This window comes from Macaca nemestrina, chromosome 7 (assembly GCF_043159975.1).
Source record: "Macaca nemestrina isolate mMacNem1 chromosome 7, mMacNem.hap1, whole genome shotgun sequence".
Lineage (NCBI taxonomy): Eukaryota > Metazoa > Chordata > Mammalia > Primates > Cercopithecidae > Macaca > Macaca nemestrina.
In genome coordinates this window covers 46,869,603-46,877,202 of record NC_092131.1, presented here as the reverse complement: position 1 = coordinate 46,877,202, position 7,600 = coordinate 46,869,603, and positions in this window count along the sequence as shown.

The window sequence follows — 7,600 nt, the reverse complement described above, 5'->3', positions numbered from 1 at the left end:
GTGGCCAACAGGCAGGAATTTGCAAAGCAAAGGAAAGCAATATTGAGGAGTAGAACACGTCAAGCATCAGTTATCAAAGATCTGGGTTCCCATGTAGGCTTGCCACTCACTGGCCCCCGGAGGGAGTCCTGCAAGCTGGGTGGATGGAAAACAGAACATCAAGAGACCCAGGGAAGGACTCAACCAGGATGGGAACAGGCACGGCTAGAAAGAGGGTGGACACCCGAGAAGACGAGATCAACTGGACCAACATCAAGAGCTGCAGTGAGAGGCTGGGACCCCAGCATCTCCCAAACCTCCAAGAAGCCAGAGGGAAGGACAAAGACTGAAATGCTTCCAGAACCTGAGTGACCTGGATTTAGGGAGGGCTGGGAGGGTGCAGGGGTGTCCAATCTTTTGGCTTCCCTGGGCCACACTGGAAGAATTGTCTTGGGCCACACATAAGATACACTAACAATAGCTGATGAGCAAAACAAAACAAAACCAAAAAAACCCTCAAGCATAATCTCATAATGTTTTAAGAAAGTTTATGAGTTTGTGTCAGGCTGCGGGTTGGACAAGCTTGGTCTAGAGGAAGAGCTGAAGGCTGCCTGGCTACCCTGCTGCCGAGAGGAAGGCGGTTTTGCCTTACTGGTGCCTGTATCCTCTAAACCCAGGGCAGATCTCCCTGACATCCTTGGGCCACACACCCTCTCTGGCCATCTGGCTGCTCTCTTGACCCTACCTTCTGGCTCACCCTTCAAGGCTCTGTCCTCCCAACTGACCTCCTAGGAACTGCTACACAGCAATTCGTCCAGGACAGGCAGCCTCAGAGTGAAGTCTTTAGTAAAGCCAGTAACAACTTTGGGAGGCCGAGGCAGGTGGATCACGAGGTCAGGAGATCGAGACCACGGTGAAACCCCGTCTCTACTAAAAATACAAAAAAAAAAAAAAAATTAACCAGGCGTGGTGGCAGGCGCCTGTAGTCCCAGCTACTTGAGAGGCTGAGGCAGGAGAATGGCATGAACCTGGGAGGCGGAGCTTGCAGTGAGCCGAGATCACGCCACTGCACTCCAGCCTGGGCGACAGAGAGAGAGACACCGTCTAAAAAAAAAAAAAAAAAAAGCCAGTAACAAAACATGACAATAATGAGAGAGGGAGGGAGAGAAAGAGAGGTAAAGAGAGAGAGAGGAAAGAGGAGAGGTGGGAATGAAGGGGAAGGGGAGAAAAGGAAATGTGGAAGGAGAGAGACAGCCATGGGCAGGCTTCGGCTAAAGATTGACTGAGGCTGGAGCCAGAGGAGCCAGCAGCAGGTGAGAGTGGGTAACGCTAACCAAAGAGAGAGTTGGAACCAGCCCAGTGTTTCCTGATAATCTCCAGAGACCACCAACATGCAGCTCCCTCTCCCCAGCAACTCTCTTCCTTTTTTTTTTTTTTTTTTTTTTTGAGACAGAGAATCTCACTCTGTCATCAGGCTGGAGTGTGGTGGCATGGTCTCAGCTCATTGCAACCTCCATCTCGTGGGTTCAAGTGATTCTCCTGCCTCAGCCTCCTGAGTAGCTGGGATTACAGGTGCATGCCACCATGCCCAGCTAATTTTTGTATTTTTGGTAGAGACAGGGTTTCACCATGTTGGTCAGGCTGGTCTCAAACTCCTGACCTCGTGATCTGCCCGCCTTGGCCTCCCAAAGTGCTGGGATTACAAGCATGAGCCACCGCGCCTGGCTGCAACTATCTTCTTAATCACTGTCATCCCTCTAGTTTGGTTCTCAGAGTTCTGCTCTTACTCCCCGCACCCAATCCCCCACTCAGCAAGAGACAGGAGGGAGCTCAGCTCAGATTCTGCCTCCTGTTTCTACACATTCCCAAGAAGCCTCATCCTGCCGGAGAGGCCTCAGCTACTCCTTGTAAAGCCTCTTTCTCTTTCTTTCCCTCCCTCCCTAACTCTCTCTCTCTTTTTCTTTCTTTCTTTCTTTTCTTTTCTTTTCTTTCTTTCTTTCTTTCTTTCTTTCTTTCTTTCTTTCTTTCTTTCTTTCTTTCTTTCTTTCTTTCTTTCTTTCTTTCTTTCTTTCTTTCTTTCTCTTTCTTTCTTTCTTTTCTTTCTTTCTTTCTTTTTCTTTCTTTCTTTATTTCTTTCTTTCTCTTTCTCTTTCTTTCTCTCCTTTCTTTCTTTCTTCCTTTCTTTCTTTCTTTCTCTCTCTCTCTTTCTCTTTCCTTTCTTCTTTTATTGAGACAGACTCCCACTCTGTCGCCCAGGCTGGAGCGCAGTGGTGTGATCTTGGCTCACTGCAACCTCTACCTCCTAGCTTCAGCCTATTCTCCTGCCTCAGCCTCCCAAGTAGCTGGGATTATAGCTGTGCACCACCACGCCTGGCTAATTTTTGTATTTTTAGTAGAGATGGGGTTTCATCATGTTGGCCAGGCTGGTCTTGAACTCCTGACTTCAGGTAATCCTCCTGCCTCAGCCTTCCAAAGTGCTGGGATTACAGCGTGAGCCACCGTGCTTGGCCCCTAAGGCCTCTTTCTATCCACCTGGCCCCAGGCCACTCACCAAAGTCAATCAAAGAAGTGACCAGATCAAAGCTTTGGTGGTGGCAGAGAATATGATTTTGATGTGTGTGTGTGTGTGTGTGTGTGTGTGTGTGTGTGTGTGTGTGTGTGTGTAGGAGAAATGTAGATGTTGTACCTATAGCTTCAAGAAAAGGGATTTGTGTTTCATAGGTCACTGGCTACAAAGGGTCTCTCTTAGCTTGGTTGCCATCCAACAATATGAATTAAGCTAGATCCAGCAGAATCTGAGATTGAGTAAATACCCATAATGTACGCCCGTATATGCCGTGTGCTCTACAATTCCTTACCTGGAAATGAGATAAATTACTATTATTGTTGTTACTATTATTCTTTCCTGAAAAAGGAGATAGCATGTGATCTGCTGCTGACTTAAATGAGTGAGGGGCATTATGAGAGACATTCAGGGTGAACCTCTGAGATGATCATGTCTCTGGTTAAAGAAATGAAGAGAATCTGTATCCTGGCTGGCAGCCTGATGATTGATGGAAGACAGAGGGGAATGCCTAGGATGGAAATGTCCCAGCAGTGGTGGTCTAGCCTTACCAGGGACCAGCGGAAGTCTATTATCAACATGAATTGCATTTCTTTATCATTTTAAAATTAATTGTTTTATTTCAGAAATGATATTAAAATAACGGAAAACCAAAACAAAAATATTCCCAATCCCATCCTGAAATCAAATCAATGGCAAGTATGCATGATATACATCAAATATAAAATTCTGTCCATGATGTTATTGAGAATACCAAGCATGCATGTGGACATGCCCGGACAGGTGATACCAGCACATCACTGTGGGTTTTCTCAGGCTCGAGCCTACCCATCCTATTCTCCACCAGGTTTTCAGACACTTATCAAGATGCTGTGGCTTTGCAACCATGAAGGAAGGAAACCCAAAGCTCAGCCGAACTCCATCTATTCTCATTCTTCCTCTCCCATGTGCCAGTCTACCCCTTTGAAACATGTCCAAGGTTCTCCTTGGGAGGCAGAGCTGCTACACTGTGTCTTGGCCCCTTGATTTGATGGCAGTGAATGAATCAAGTTTATGCATTTGCCACCGAACAAATGGAGCTTCATCTGTGGTTGTTTGTACATGTGTATGCTTTTGCATTTCAATGGCTTCTTCCTTCCCTAACCAATCTGCTAAATGCAACATTTACAACCAGCCTCGCAGGCATTATTTGCCCCCGACTGGGGCCTGATCACCTCAAATGAAGGCTGCCAGCTTCCCCTGGCAGAAGCAAGAGGCACTGGGAAAAATGGAAATTGGACAATAGTCTTGTATACTCTCTGCTCTGCCATGAATGGCCTTCAACAGGAAACCAATCAATGGAATCAAAAGAACACAGTTTCCTGTTAACATACAGCAATGCCAAATCCACCAGACATTATTGTTTCATGCCCTGTGCCAGTCATTGTCAACTATAGTGTAAGTAATAACATATGACTGGAGCTGTGGTTTTAGTAGAAGATTCTTTTGCTTTTGGCACCGTGCACATGCCTTCTTATGCTTTATTGCCCTTTCCCAAACCTAGGGAGCTTTCTTTTCTTTTGAGATTTCTTTTCCTCTAAAGAACTATTTCTGGCTGTTTTGCTGCATACCAGTTCTTAAAACCCTAGCCAGCCGGCTCCTAATTCTTCACAGTCTTTTCTTTAAAACACTTTATATACATACGTATACATATACATATATATAATTATTGTTATTATTGCATCACATGGGGCTAAAATAAACCCACTGTGTATTGGCTCTTCCACAATCCTGCTTTTCCTCTGAAAATGGCTAGTTCCCTAAGACTGGCTTTGGGAGAGAAAACCTCTCACATAATATTTTTCTTTCTTTCCAGGCTGATCTTGAAGGTGATGATAGGTCATAAGCCACAGCCTCTGCAAGGATGTTACAACCCCTGGAGCAGGCGGAAAGTACATGTGTGCTTGGAATGCAACAAAAGGGAAAAGTTAGTAGTGTGGTTTGGACAGGGCCTTGCATTTTTAACCCTTTACCCAAACCTAAGGAAAACACAACTCTGTTAGCAACTTAGAAGTTTGTTCCTAGAGTGACATGGTTAAGGTGGGGGTGTGACTAGTTATCTGAGTCATTTTTTTTGCAAAGTTTGGCTTAGTGGTTAAGAGCTTTGGTACCAGATGGAACGGAATCCCAACTCTCTCTCTTCACATCTGCATGATTCTGGGAAAGTTGATAAACTTTCTGATGCTCACATTCCTCCTCTGTAAAACAGAGAAAATACTTGTGTTCTGAGGTTGTCCTCAAGAATGTGAGTAAAGAACTAGGGTTTTCCTCTCTGCTGTGTTATGGACGACTTTAGCATGAAGTGTACCTGGTAAGTGCTCAGTGAGTGGCATAATGATTATGAGGCAAGCACTGACCCCTGCTCCGGTTCTGCTGGTGTTCAAGGCCTTGACTCCAGTCAGCTCTGGTTTTGTATGGTTTAGTCAGGTGAACCAGTAATCAATGTTAGCAATGCATTTCTTGGTAACCTCTGAGTTAGCCTCTGAGGCTAACCATTTCGCTAGCCTCTGAGGCTAGCGCATTAGGATGTGATCATGTGGAAATGTGGAATTATCAGACACACAGCTACCTGGGAGAGGGAGTGGGGAGTTGGAGATGAAAAATAATTGGTGGAAAGGTCTTCATTTCTCTCCCATTCCCCCATGGGCATGCAGGAACAACTGATCACTGTTCGTATGTGTGTGTGTGCGCGCACATGTGGTCTTTGTATTCCTTTCTTTTGTTAAGCCTAAGAAAACTTTCAGTACAGAGTCCTAGGAAGCCACCGCCAATAGATGGAAATTAACTTTTTATATGAAGCTTTCTTTCCATCCCATCTAAGGCTGGTGAGGGTGGAAGGCTTAGGTTCATTCCTTTTGTGTTTCAAAATAAAGGTCTGCGTGTGCTGGTTTCTACTTGAAGCTAAAAGTTGTAAGTGTTTTTTCTTCTGTACCCAGGTCTGTTGGCAGAAAATCTTGTATGACTTTCCCCACGTCCATCTAAGAGAGAAGTTGCTTGCTTGCCATCTTGTCTTGGCTTCTTCAAACTATCAACTGCAGCACCAAGGGCCATTTCACAAAAGAATCCCTGTCCTTGAGACTCAGTTTCCCTTTGGTGTGTCAGGACCTTAGCTTGAGGATGAGAAGAAATCCCTGCAAAATAGAAAAGTTGAAGTCTACAGTCTGATTGGTTTGGATTGAGAGAAAGAAAGCAAGTAACTACTTCAGGTATACAAGTTTAACCCAGAGAAATTATGTTTCCTTACTTGGAGTGGTGGTAGTGGTGGTAATGGTAGTACTGGTGATAGTAGAAATGGTAGTGATGATGGACATAGTAGTGGTGGTAATAATGGCAATAATAATGGTAGTGATGTTGCTGGTGTTGGTGGCAGTGGTGTTTTCGTTGGTAGTGCTGGTTGTGGTGGTGATGTTATTGGTAGTGGTTGGTGTTGGTGGTGGTTGTGGTGAAGGTAGTGATGATAGTGGTGGTAAAGGTAGTGGTGATGGTGGTAGTGGTGGTGGTGGTGGAGGTAGTGGTGATGGTGTGGTGGTGGTGGTGGTGGAGGTAGTGGTGGTGGTGGTGGAGGTAGTGGTGATAGTGGTGGTGGTGGTGGTGGTGGTGGTGGTGGTGGAGGTAGTGGTGATGGTGTGGTGGTGGTGGTGGTGGAGGTAGTGGTGGTGGTGGTGGGGGTAGTGGTGATAGTGGTGGTGGTGGTGGTGGTGGTGGAGGTAGTGGTGGTGGTGGGGGGGTAGTGGTGATAGTGGTGGTGGTGGTGGTGGAGGTAGTGGTGGTGGTGGTGGTGGTGGAGGTGGTGGTGGAGGTAGTGGTGGTGGTGGTGGGGGTAGTGGTGATAGTGGTGGTGGTGGTGGTGGTGGTGGTGGTGGTGGTGGTGGTGGAGGTAGTGGTGATGGTGGTGGTGGTGGTGGTGGTGGGGGTAGTGGTGGAGGTAGTGGTGGTGGTAGTGGTGGTAATGGTGGTGGTGGTGGTGGTGGTGGTGGTGGAGGTGGTGGTGGTGGTGGTGGAGGTGGTGATGATAGTGGTGGTGGTGGTGGTGGTGGAGGTGGTGGTGATAGTGGTGGTGGTGGTGGTGGAGGTGGTGATAGTGGTGGTGGTGGTGGTGGTGGTGGTGGTGGAGGTAGTGGTGATAGTGGTGGTGGTGGTGGAGGTAGTGATGATAGTGGTGGTGTTGGTATTGGTGGTGGTGGTGGGGGTAGTGATGATAGTGGCTGTGGTGGTGGTGGTGATGGTGGTGGAGGTAGTGGTGGTGATAGTGGTGGTGGTGGAGGTAGTGGTGATAGTGGTGGTGGTGGAGGTAGTGGTGATAGTGGTGGTGGTGGTGGTGGAGGTGGTAGTGATAGTGGTGGTGGTGGTGGTGGTGGTGGAGGTAGTGGTGATAGTGGTGGTGGTGGTGGTGGAGGTAGTGGTGATAGTGGTGGTGGTGGTGGTGGTGGTGGTGGTGGTGGAGGTAGTGATGATAGTGGTGGTGTTGGTATTGGTGGTGGTGGTGGGGGTAGTGGTGATAGTGGCTGTGGTGGTGGTGGTGATGGTGGTGGAGGTAGTGGTGGTGATAGTGGTGGTGGTGGAGGTAGTGGTGATAGTGGTGGTGGTGGTGGTGGAGGTAGTGGTGATAGTGGTGGTGGTGGTGGTGGTGGAGGTAGTGGTGATAGTGATGGTGGTGGTGGTGGAGGTAGTGGTGATGGTGGTGGTGGTGGAGGTAGTGATGATAGTGGTGGTGTTGGTATTGGTGGTGGTGGTGGGGGTAGTGGTGATAGTGGCTGTGGTGGTGGTGGTGATGGTGGTGGTGGTGGTGATAGTGGTGGTGGTGGAGGTAGTGGTGATAGTGGTGGTGGTGGTGGTGGAGGTGGTAGTGATAGTGGTGGTGGTGGTGGTGGTGGTGGTGGAGGTAGTGGTGATAGTGGTGGTGGTGATGGTGGTGGTGGTGGTGGTGGTGGTGGTGGTAGTGATAGTGGTGGTGGTGGTGGTGGTGGTGGTGGAGGTAGTGGTGATAGTGGTGGTGGTGGTGGTGGAGGTGGTAGTGAT